Below are 13933 nucleotides of genomic sequence, written 5' to 3' on the forward strand. Positions count from 1 at the left end.
GCCCTTTACTAGGAAATTAAAGCAGTCGTTTTCAAGTCCTCAACATATATTCACACGAAGGAAGACAGTAAACCCGCTGACAGGGGATTCGCGGGTGTTTAGATAAACTTACCTCCCGTACCAGACGGGCGAAGTACCATTGTAATCGACTCGGTCCACGACTCCAATGTCGTGTACGAACCCGAGGGGCCGAGGCGATATCGTAATCGTCGTCCTTCTCTGCACACAGTTTATGTTTAAACTACCCTTCCGTAGGGTTTAAAAATAATGTCCCAAAGTTTAAAGTCCAAAGTCCAAAAATAAAGTGCAAAAGGAAAGTCTAAAAAAATAAAATCTAAAAAAAATAAAAATGTCTCTTTTTTTTTCTCTCTTTTTTTATAAAAAAAAAAAAAAAATCTTCTTCTTTCGCTCCTTCCGCTTTGTCTTTTACTCCAAGTCTTAAGTATTCAGCAAAAGCTTTGGCAAAATTTTCTTTTCTCTCCAAGTTTCAAATTCTGTAAGGAAAAGACAAAAACCCAAAATCGTAAAGAAGAACAAATAAAATAAAAACAAATAAAAATCTAAAAAAAAAAATCTAAAAATCTAGCCTAAAGACAAGCCCGCGTCGGCGGCGCCAAAAATTGATGTTATTTTCAATTAAGTTGTAGTAATAGGTTCGTTGAGGCTTGTGAAAGCAAAAGATTTTAGACTTAATAAGACTTAAAAATAACGAAAACTTAACTCAAAATTTGATTTCAAGATATTAGGAATAACCAAGACACTGATTCCACAATTACACATGAATAAATTATAGTAAATCATCCAATACTCTAATTATCTTAAGTCCCTTATTTCTTAATTCACATATAATCAGGCAAATTCTCAAATATTAATTGTGTCCCCTAAGCATAGGTTATCTAAACAAAGTATAACCTATCTAATTGAATCACAACTAATGAAGAAAATTATACAAACAATTAAAAACTCTGCAAAAGCAGTGATTGAGTGAATTATAAATTATAAATTAGAGAAAATAAATAATTACCAATTATTCATGCGTAGATAGCTTCCTCATTGCCTTGTTTGTGAGAGAATTAACACATAATCATGTTGGAAACACCCTCAAAAGTTGATTTCATTTATGCTCAACGATGGTTTACAAATGGTGAAAAGAGTGAAAATCAATAAAACAGACTACTTGCAACGCTGTATTGGCGTTACAAATAAGCTGTTACAATGGAGATACTGTCACAATGGAAACTATTGTAGCAGTGTTGCAAATATGAGACGTTGTTCTTATTTGCAACATTTGTTCTTCAGCAGCAGCAACAATGGAGTTTCTGCACTTTGATTTTTCGACTCTGTGGTGTTCTTTTTTTCTCCCGAACTCTCTATCCCCCTATGTGGTTCCCCAGGACCCTATATATGCTCGACAGGCTAAGAAAATCCTTGCCATTACTCCAAATAATCTTCATTACTCGGTATTGAAGAAAAATATTCTCGGTAATATTTTCTTTCCAATCTTGTCTTCTCATGCGTTGATTTTCTTCCAGAACACTCTTAACAGGCTCTTACATGATCCATAATCAGTGTGGCATGCTGTAGACTCGTACAAACTTCCCAAAACAACTCTCAGAGAAACCCGAGTATCCTCTCGCCTCTGTTTTCAAGCATCCACATATACAACCACTTCTAACCAAAATAATCGACCACACCATCCCTGTTTGGTCCAAACAGGCCCAAAGAAACAAAAATCAATGATCGAGTCTCACTCAAACTTGCCCAATCTCTTAACAGAGTTTCCGCAAGAACAAAACCCTAGAATCTGTTCAACCCCTGAATCCCTCGTTCTAGCCAATTCTGGTATAAACGATGACCATTACCATCTCTGTTGAGTCAAAATAAACAAACCCAATGAGTTTCGTCCCCTGAATCTTCCTAGAACACGACCAAAACTTCAACCCTAATTCTGCCTGTGTATGGACTATTTTCCCTCCAAATTTGCAAATTCAAATGTGGAAGATGATGGATGCCCCTTATACAACTGATGGGGTGCAAAATAAAAAGTGGGTGATGTGGACAAAAATGGGTGTTGTTGACAAATGGGCTACACATAGCCGTGGGTGACACATAGCAAAAGTGGGGGTCCGTATAGCAAATGTCCTCCGGGGTGCTCCGAACAACTTTTCGAGCCGAATTTTCCAACAATATGTATTTCCAAAAAATACCTACAAACACACAAAACACCATAATAAGGACGAAAACAAGCACTAACAATACGAAACATTGAGGACAAATTAGACACATAAATGCGTCTATCAAATACCCCCAAACTTATTATTTGTAGTCCTCGAGCAAAACTAATAAAAAAATAAAAAAGACTACACTTAGCACGTGCCGCAAGCCGTTAAACCGCTAGGTGGCCCTAGTGGCGGAGTGTTGTCTCCGGAGGGTTTACCAGAGGTGTACCCACAAAACCTTTACTCCAGACCCTAGCTATCTACGCAGAACCTTGGAAGGCACTAAATAATCTCCTTGGTTGGCATACTTATTGACTACAGGAGGAAGTACCCTGATACGAAATTCCAATTGCTGTACACGAGTTTGCACTCAAGCATACTAAAATTCATATAAAGTGACAGAGCTCTACTCAGATAGTTTCTGGACACCATAACCGGATTCAACCAATCACATGGAAAGATTAAGAAGATGGATAAAGATAAAAAATAGATGGTTTAAAGTGAACGGTGTTTCCCATATTTGTTTGAAGGCCTCTGCCAAAATGAACCTATCCTAATGGACTGAGATACCGGTCTGACTAATAGCAACACAACTGGTATATACAAGGGGATCAGTGGTCGATAAACCTAACTCTAGGTCAACACAACTGGCATATACAAGAGCACCAGTGGTCGACTTTATTAAATTTATTCCGGTTTGTCTGATGGTCTGGTCTTAATTTTTCTTTTTTTTTGGTATCTCAATCACTCTATTCCACCCTAGCATAGGTAACAACTTGAATCATGTGCCCCACCAAATCACTTAAAAAAATAAAAACAGAAGAATTAGGATTCAACGAGATATGGCGAAACTACCATGTTTTTTTTTTTAATTCTAACACCTGAGCTCCGTGCTTTTATGAATAGACTCTTTAGATGTTTCCATCTAATCAGATTGGTTCCTCAACTCCTACAACCAAGATGTTCCCATCCACTTAGATTGGTTAGTGCCACCCTTAATAAGCATAAATTTCTAGGCTCTGAAGTTTATTTATTTCGACTAAAAGCTAACAAAAAGTTTCTTCCCCACCCCAAACTTAAATCTAACATTGTCCTCAATGTTTCTAATGAAAGAGAAATACCAAAAAGTAAAGTAACATGAGGAATCAGTAAAGAAAGAAGTCGGAAAGATAGTACCTGGGTGAAGAGAGAAATCAAAAACTAATATACAACATACAATCGCCTCGATGGTCAATCAAGGGTAAACAGGGTCCTCCAGAGGGACCTCCTCAACATCACCTGTAGGAAAGGGATATAAAAAAGGTTTCAATCTCTGACCGTTAACCTTCGAAGAACTACTACCACCCGGTGTCTCGATCTCAACAGCTCCATGAGGAAAGACAATGCGAACAATAAAAGGACCCGTCCACCGAGAACGTAACCTCCCAGGGAAAAAATGCAAGCGGGTATCATACAGAAGAACTTTTTGACCTGGAGAAAATGACTTTCTTAAAATATTCTTATTATGCACAAGTTTCATTTTGTTATTATACTCCTTAGCACTATCGTATGCATCTCTACAAATCTCTTCCAACTCATTGAGTTGGAGTTTCCTATGGGCTCCTGCCTTGTCGAGTGAAAAATTTAGCTGTTTAACAGCCCAATATGCTCTATGTTCTAAATCAACAGGTAAGTGGTATGCCTTGCAATAAACAAGTCGATAAGGTGACATTCCAATGGGGGTCTTAAACGCAGTACGGTAAGCCCATAAGGCATCAGTAAGCCTAGACGACCAGTCTTTCCGATTAGGATTAACTATTTTCTCTAATATACGCTTTATCTCCCTATTGGAAACCTCTACTTGACCACTAGTTTGTGGATGATACGGGGTATCTACCTTATTTGTAATACCATATTTCTTCATCAAAAGCCTAAAAGGTCCATTACAAAAGTGCGACCCTCCATCACTAATTATAGCTCGCGGTGCACCAAAACGTGTAAGTATATTATCTTTCAAGAACTCAATAACAACCCTATGGTCATTGGTTTTACACGCAACTGCCTCAATCCACTTAGAGGCATAGTCTACGGCGACAAGGATGTATAGGTTACCAAAAGAGTTAGGAAACATACCCATAAACTCAATACCCCACACATCAAAGACCTCAACAATTAAAATAGGGTTCAAGGGCATCATGTTCCTACGGGAAATGGTTCCTAATTTCTGGCAACGTTCACAAGTAACACAGTAACTGTGGGAGTGTTTAAACAACGAAGGCCAGTAGAATCCACACTGCAATATCTTAGCAGCAGTCTTCTTACCACTAAAGTGACCCCACAAGCATGATCATGACAAAAGGAAATAATATTGTACTGGTCACTCTCAGGCATACATCTCCTAATAATCTGGTATGGACAATACTTAAATAAATAAGGATCATCCCAAAATAAGTGCTTAACCTCGGCTAAAAATATAGAACGATCTTGTTTACCCCAATATTGGGGCATTCGACCAGTAACAAGATAATTCACTATATTCGCATACCAAGGTGTTTGGTCACAAAGAACAGTTGTTCATCAGGAAAACTATCCCTAACTGGAGGAGAATCATTAAGGGTATCCACAACAAGCTTACACAAATGGTCTGCTACTGCATTTTCTGCACCCTTTTTGTCTCTAATGTCTAACGAAAATTCCTGCAACAATAGGATCCATCTAATCAATCTAGGTTTAGTATCCTTCTTGGAAAGAAGATACTTCAAAGCAGCATGATAAGTGAAGATTATGACCTTAGAACCTAAGAGATAGGATCTAAACTTGTCTAAGGCAAACACAATGGCTAACAGTTCATTGTCGGTAGTGGTATAGTTCAACTGGGAATCATTCAGAGTTTTTCTAGCATAGTAAATCACATGAAGTAATTTGTTTTCTCGATGACCTAGCACAACACCAATAGCATAATCTGAAGCATCGCACATGATCTCAAAGGGTAGGTTCCAGTTGGGTGCCTGGACTATGGGTGCGGTAGTGAGTAAAGTCTTAAGCTTCTCAAAAGCCTCTAAACAAGCATCATCAAAGATAAACTTAACATCTTTTGCGAGCAGATTGCAAAGAGGTCTAGAAATCAAGCTAAAATCCTTGATGAATCGACGATAAAAACCTGCATGCCCTAAGAATGACCTAATATCTCTTACGGTTTTTGGGACCTGTAAAGTTTTAATAAGGTCAACTTTGGCTTTATCTACCTCTATACCCTTAGAAGATACGATATGCCCTAAAACAATTCAAGAACGAACCATGAAATGACATTTCTCCCAATTAAGCACTAGATTCTTTTCCTTACACCTAGTCAACACTAATGACAAATGATGCAATATCTCATCGAAAGATGAACCAAACACTGAAAAATCATCCATAAAGACCTCTAAAAACTTTTCTACCATATCAGAAAATATGCTCATCATGCAACGCTGAAAAGTTGCAGGGGCGTTACATAGCCCGAAAGGCATGCGTCTATACGCAAAGGTACCAAAGAAACATGTAAAAGTAGTTTTTTCTTGGTCTTCTGGGGTAATGACGATCTGATTGTAGCCTGAGTAGCCATCTAGAAAACAGTAATGACTATGTACAGCTAATCTCTCTAGCATTTGGTCGATGAAGGGAAGGGGAAAGTGGTCCTTCCTAGTGACCTTGTTCAATTTCCTATAGTAAATACAAACACGCCAACCCGTGGTCACTCGGGTCGGGATTAACTCATTGTTATCATTCTGGACTACAGTCATACCGGATTTCTTGGGAACAACCTGAACGGGGCTGACCCACTTACTTTCTGAAATGGGGTAGATGATGCCTGCATCTAACAGATTAAGAACCTCGGTTCGAACTACTTCTTTCATATTAGGGTTTAGTCTTCATTGCATGTCCCTAGAAGGTTTGGTATCTTTCTCTAAATAGATATGATGCATAAAAACAGTAGGACTTATACCCTTAATGTCTGCTACGGTCCACCCTAAAGCTTCCTTGTTGTTTTGAAGGACGGTCACTAGCCTACTTTCCTGATCACTATCCAAGTTGGAAGCAACAATCACAGGTAAGGTCTCAGACGGGCCTAAAAACACATACTTCAGGGTATCTGGCAATGGTTTTAGGTCCAACTTAGGAGGCTCTTCTAATGAAGGAACTAGGGTAGACTTAGAAATTGGTAGTGGTTTGAACTTAGGTTTCCATCCATTATTAGTGTCTAACAAAGGGGTTGAATCTAACAAAGCATTCACCTCATTAATCACATTATCATCATCGAAATCAATCCCAAAATGATCTAGGCATTTCTCTAATGGATCTTCTAACAAATTGTTATTTGGTAATGACTCCTGGACTAATGTTCCTATCATGTTTACCTCTTCTATGCTCGAGTCATCTAGTTCAGAGGGTAGCTTACTAATATGAAAGACGTTCAGCTCAATAGTCATATTACCAAAAGACAAATTCATAATACCAGTTCGACAATTAATGATCGCATTGGATGTTGCTAAAAATGGGCGGCCTAAAAGCACCGGTATCTGGTTCTCTAGGTCAGGGACAGGTTGGGTATCTAGGATAACAAAATCCACTGGATAAATAAACTTGTCGACCTCAATAAGAACATCCTCGATCACACCAATAGGAATTTTAAAGGACCTATCAGCTAACTGAAGTGTCATCTGGGTAGGTTTCATCTCACCAAGTCCTAGCTTAAGGTACACATGGTATGGGAGTAGGTTTACACTGGCTCCTAAGTCAAGCAACGCTTTCTCAAAACGGTATTTATCTATTGTACAAGAAATGGTAGGGGACCCTGGGTATTTATACTTAGGAGTAGTGGTATTCTGAATAATGGAACTCACATGACTAGCTAGGAAGGATTTCTTTTGGACACTAAGCTTACGCTTTCGTGTACACAAGTCCTTAAGAAACTTGGCATAAGAGGGAATCTGCTTAATCGCATCCAACAATGGTAGGTTGATAGTTACCTGCTTAAAAACCTCTAATATATCATTAAAGTTGGACTCCCTCTTAGTTGGAACTAGCATCTGTGGGAATGGGGCGCTTGGAACAAAGCCGGGCTCAGCAGGATCCTCATTGGTCTCTTTGGAGACTCTATCAGTCTCCTCATTTTCGGTCTCAGAAGGGTGAACTACAACATGTTTACTATCAGGGATGGCAACCTTATTGTCAACTTTCTTACCACTCCTAAGGGTTGTAATAGAATTCACATGATTGTACGACTTCTCTCCTTTGGGATTAGGATCAGTATGACTAGGGAACCTTCCATTATCTCTCTCACTTAGAGTCTTATCCATTTGACCTACTTGAAGTTCTAACTTAGCAAGAGTCTGGGCATTAGCTTGAAAATTCTGCTTGGCTTCCTGTTGAAAATTAACCTGGCTCTTTACTAACATTTCCTGTCTCTGTGTTAACATATCCTGGCTCTTTTTTAATATACTAAGAGATTCCTCTACGCTAGTCATCCTATTCTCAGAAGGGTTCTGGAACTGGGCTTGACCTGAAGAATTCTTATTGTAACCAAAACCTGGGGGAGGCTGAGAATTACTAGATTGACCTTGATTCTGGCCTTTAGACCAAGAGAATTTAGGATGGTTTCTCCAACCAGGGTTGTAGGTCTCTGAGTATGGGTCAAACTTCTGACGGTTTTCAAACCTAGAGTTGTTATAGATAGCATGGGCTTGCTATTCACTAACCTGACCTTCCCAAAATGAGTTATCGGGCTCTATTCCACAACTAGAGACTTGAGAGGCTCATTTAGGTTCAACAAGGGACCTATTTTTAGACTGACCCATTTCCGAAGCTTCTAACCTTCTAGACAAAGCAACAAGCTTAGTATCTGACCCAAAGCTTGTATCTACCACATTGGTGCTACTTTTATTGACCAAAAGTCTTTTAGGAGGTTCAACACAAGGCTCTCATTGTTTGGATTTTTCAGCAAAAACTCCTAAGAAGGTAAAAGCATCATCGACATTTTTATCAGTGAACTCACCAGCGCACATAGACTCGACCACGGCTTTGGTCGAATAGTCTAAACCATCATAAATAATTCTTACTAGTTTCATCTTATCAAATCCATGGTGAGGACAATGGGATAGGAGATCATTGGATCTCTCTAAAAACCTATAAAGAGATTCTTCCTCTTGTTGCGTACTGGAACTAATTTTCTGCCTAGCAGCTGCTGTTTTATGCTTAGGGTAGAATTTAATATAGAAATCATTAATAAGTTCCTGCCATGTTTCAATGGATTCAGATGGTAGGTTGTTCAGCCATGTCTTTGCTTTGTCTTCTAATAAAAAGGGAAACATCTTAAGTTTCAAGACTTCATCAGTAAGGTATTTTATTCTAATTGTCCCAAAAATTTCCTCAAAGTCCCTAATATGAAAATAAGGGTTCTCATCATCTTTTCCTAAGAATATAGGGATCATCTGAAGAATACTAGGTTTTATCTCGAAATTAGCTGTAGTGGCTGGCAATTTAATGCACGAAGCTCGGTTGGTCCTAGTTGGGAACATGTAATCTTTCAAAGTAGCCATTGCTGGCACAACTAAAGTACTAGGGGTACTTTCCTCACGAAGAGACAGATTCTCAAAACTTAAGTTTCCAAAAACGGGGCTCTCAAAAGAAGAGTCTTCGAGCTCCCTGCCTTCACAAGAAGAACTACTAGGTTTGTCACTAATCAAACGACCTAGAGTGTTTCCAAGCCCGTTCTCTAATGACCTCGGGCATACACTAGAAAAACAAAATAAAAAAGAAAAAGTCCTAAAAAGGAAGGGAGTTTTTAAGCAAACACAAAGCAGGCTGATTCCGCCAGAAACAAACCTAAAGATTTCTAGCAAACAAAAAGCATGATGGCTCCACTTAGATTTTTTCTAGACCAGCTTCTAATCCTTCGAAAGGGAATTCGTTACAATTTAAGCAAACCCCTCTGAAATTAATCCGAGTCAAAGTAAGTTGAATAGAGGCGAGGGAAGCTCTGTGGAGCTTTGATACCCAAGGCCTCACCGGTATTACAAGGCGGCGCAGTCACGCATTCAACTCACAGAAACCATCATGAACTTCGAAGTATGCTTAAAAGAGTAACCAATATTTTTCGAATGACTTTCCTATTATGCTCGTTACCCTATCGGTCTCGTTCTATTCCAAATTTTAAAGCTTAGGTTCGCGTTTGGTATCGTTTTCCTAAGGCGGGCAAGAAGAAACGGTGATGAAATCCGAAACCTTATCTTGTATGGCCAGTCCTTGCCCTTTACTAGGAAATTAAAGCAGTCGTTTTCAAGTCCTCAAAAATATTCACACGAAGGAAGACAGTAAACCCGCTGACAGGGGATTCGCGGGTGTTTAGATAAACTTACCTCCCGTACCAGAGGGCGAAGTACCATTGTATCGACTCGGGCCACGACTCCAATGTCGTGTACGAACCCGAGGGGCCGAGGCGATATCATAATCGTCGTCCTTCTCTGCACACAGTTTACGTTTAAACTACCCTTTCGTAGGGTTTAAAAATAATGTCCCAAAGTTTAAAGTCCAAAGTCCAAAAATAAAGTGCAAAAGGAAAGTCTAAAAAAATAAAATCTAAAAAAAATAAAAATGTCTCTTTTTTTTTTCTCTCTTTTTTTATAAAATAAAAAAAAAATCTTATTCTTTAGCTCCTTCCGCTTTGTCTTTTACTCCAAGTCTTAAGTATTCAGCAAAAACTCTGACAAAATTTTCTTTTCTCTCCAAGTTTTAAATTCTGTAAGGAAAAGACAAAAACCCAAAATCGTAAAGAAGAAAAATAAAAATAAAATAAAAAATAAAAACCTAAAAAAAAAAATCTAAAAACTCTAGCCTAAAGACAAGCCCGCGTCGGCGGCGCCAAAAATTGATGTTTTTCAATTAAGTTGTAGTAATAGGTTCGTTGAGGCTTGTGAAAGCAAAAGATTTTAGACTTAATAAGACTTAAAAATACGAAAACTTAACTCAAAATTTGATTCAAGATATTAGGAATAACCAAGACACTGATTCCACTATTACACATGAATAAATTATGGTAAATCATCCAATACTCTAATTATCTTTTAAGTCCCTTATTTCTTATTCACATTAATCAGGCAAATTCTCAATATTAATTGTGTCCCCTAAGCATAGGTTATCTAAACAAAGTATAACCTATCTAATTGAATCACAACTAATGAAGAAATTATGCAAACAATTAAAAACTCTGCAAAAGCAGTGATTGAGTGAATTAAATTATAAATTAGAGAAAATAAATAATTACCAATTATTCATGCTAGATAGCTTCCTCATTGCCTTGGTTGTGAGGAAGTAACAATCATCATGTTGGAAACACCCTCAAAAGTTGATTTCATTTATGTTCAAAGATGGTTTACAAATGGTGAAAAGAGTGAAAATCAATAAAACAGACAACTTGCAACGCTCTATTGGCGTTACAAATAAGCTGTTACAATGGAGATACTGTCACAATGGAAACTATTGTAGCAGTGTTGCAAATATGAGACGCTATTCTTATTTACAACATTTTTTCTTCAGCAGCAGCAACAATGGAGTTTCTGCACTTTGATTTTTCGACTCTGTGGTGTTCTTTTTTTCTCCCGAACTCTCTATCCCCCTATGTGGTTCCCCAGGACCCTATATATCTCGACAGGCTAAGAAAATCCTTGCCATTACTCCAAAATAATTTTCATTACTCGGTATTGAAGAAAAATATTCTCGGAATATTTTCTTTCCAATCTTGTCTTCTCACGCGTTTATTTTCTTCCAGAACACTCTTAACAGGCTCTTATACGATCCATAATCAGTGTGGCATGCTATAGACTCGTACAAACTTCCCAAAACAACTCTCAGAGAAACCCGAGTATCCTCTCGCCTCTGTTTTCAAGCATCCACATATACAACCACTTCTAACCAAAATAATCGACCACACCATCCCTGTTTGGTCCAAACAGGCCCAAAGAAACAAAAATCAATGATCGAGTCTCACTCAAACTTGCCCAATCTCTTAACAGAGTTTCCGCAAGAACAAAACCCTAGAATCTGTTCAACCCCTGAATCCCTCGTTCTAGCCAATTCTGGTATAAACGATGACCATTACCATCTCTGTTGAGTCAAAATAAACAAACCCAATGAGTTTCGTCCCCTGAATCTTCCTAGAACACGACCAAAACTTCAACCCTAATTCTGCCTGTGTATGGACTATTTTCCCTCCAAATTTGCAAATTCAAATGTGGAAGATGATGGATGCCCCTTATACAACTGATGGGGTGCAAAATAAAAAGTGGGTGATGTGGACAAAAATGGGTGTTGTTGACAAATGGGCTACACATAGCCGTGGGTGACACATAGCAAAAGTGGGGGTCCGTATAGCAAATGTCCTCCGGGGTGCTCCGAACAACTTTTCGAGCCGAATTTTCCAACAATATGTATTTCCAAAAAATACCTACAAACACACAAAACACCATAATAAGGACGAAAACAAGCACTAACAATACGAAACATTGAGGACAAATTAGACACATAAATGCGTCTATCAAATACCCCCAAACTTATTATTTGTAGTCCTCGAGCAAAACTAATAAAAAAATAAAAAAGACTACACTTAGCACGTGCCGCAAGCCGTTAAACCGCTAGGTGGCCCTAGTGGCGGAGTGTTGTCTCCGGAGGGTTTACCAGAGGTGTACCCACAAAACCTTTACTCCAGACCCTAGCTATCTACGCAGAACCTTGGAAGGCACTAAATAATCTCCTTGGTTGGCATACTTATTGACTACAGGAGGAAGTACCCTGATACGAAATTCCAATTGCTGTACACGAGTTTGCACTCAAGCATACTAAAATTCATATAAAGTGACAGAGCTCTACTCAGATAGTTTCTGGACACCATAACCGGATTCAACCAATCACATGGAAAGATTAAGAATGGATAAAGATAAAAAATAGATGGTTTAAAGTGAACGGTGTTTCCCATATTTGTTTGAAGGCCTCTGCCAAAATGAACCTATCCTAATGGACTGAGATACCGGTCTGACTAATAGCAACACAACTGGTATATACAAGGGGATCAGTGGTCGATAAACCTAACTCTAGGTCAACACAACTGGCATATACAAGAGCACCAGTGGTCGACTTTATTAAATTTTTCCGGTTTGTCTGATGGTCTGGTCTTAATTTTTCTTTTTTTTGGTATCTCAATCACTCTATTCCACCCTAGCATAGGTAACAACTTGAATCATGTGCCCCACCAAATCACTTAAAAAATAAAAACAGAAGAATTAGGATTCAACGAGATATGGCGAAACTACCATGTTTTTTTTTTTAATTCTAACACCTGAGCTCCGTGCTTTTATGAATAGACTCTTTAGATGTTTCCATCTAATCAGATTGGTTCCTCAACTCCTACAACCAAGATGTTCCCATCCACTTAGATTGGTTAGTGCCACCTTAATAAGCATAAATTTCTAGGCTCTGAAGTTTATTTATTTCGACTAAAAGCTAACAAAAAGTTTCTTCCCCACCCCAAACTTAAATCTAACATTGTCCTCAATGTTTCTAATGAAAGAGAATACCAAAAAGTAAAGTAACATGAGGAATCAGTAAAGAAAGAAGTCGGAAAGATAGTACCTGGGTAAGAGAGAAATCAAAAACTAATATACAACATACAATCGCCTCGATGGTCAATCAAGGGTAAACAGGGTCCTCCAGAGGGACCTCCTCAACATCACCTGTAGGAAAGGGATATAAAAAGGTTTCAATCTCTGACCGTTAACCTTCGAAGAACTACTACCACCCGGTGTCTCGATCTCAACAGCTCCATGAGGAAAGACAATGCGAACAATAAAAGGACCCGTCCACCGAGAACGTAACCTCCCAGGGAAAAATGCAAGCGGGTATCATACAGAAGAACTTTTTGACCTGGAGAAAATGACTTTCTTAAAATATTCTTATTATGCACAAGTTTCATTTTGTTATTATACTCCTTAGCACTATCGTATGCATCTCTACAAATCTCTTCCAACTCATTGAGTTGGAGTTTCCTATGGGCTCCTGCCTTGTCGAGTGAAAAATTTAGCTGTTTAACAGCCCAATATGCTCTATGTTCTAAATCAACAGGTAAGTGGTATGCCTTGCAATAAACAAGTCGATAAGGTGACATTCCAATGGGGGTCTTAAACGCAGTACGGTAAGCCCATAAGGCATCAGTAAGCCTAGACGACCAGTCTTTCCGATTAGGATTAACTATTTTCTCTAATATACGCTTTATCTCCCTATTGGAAACCTCTACTTGACCACTAGTTTGTGATGATACGGGGTATCTACCTTATTTGTAATACCATATTTCTTCATCAAAAGCCTAAAAGGTCCATTACAAAAGTGCGACCCTCCATCACTAATTATAGCTCGCGGTGCACCAAAACGTGTAAGTATATTATCTTTCAAGAACTCAATAACAACCCTATGGTCATTGGTTTTACACGCAACTGCCTCAATCCACTTAGAGGCATAGTCTACGGCGACAAGGATGTATAGGTTACCAAAAGAGTTAGGAAACTACCCATAAACTCAATACCCCACACATCAAAGACCTCAACAATTAAAATAGGGTTCAAGGGCATCATGTTCCTACGGGAAATGGTTCCTAATTTCTGGCAACGTTCACAAGTAACACAGTAACTGTGGGAGTGTTTAAACAACGA

This window comes from Papaver somniferum, chromosome 6, assembly GCF_003573695.1.
Source record: "Papaver somniferum cultivar HN1 chromosome 6, ASM357369v1, whole genome shotgun sequence".
NCBI classification, from domain to species: Eukaryota; Viridiplantae; Streptophyta; class Magnoliopsida; order Ranunculales; family Papaveraceae; genus Papaver; species Papaver somniferum.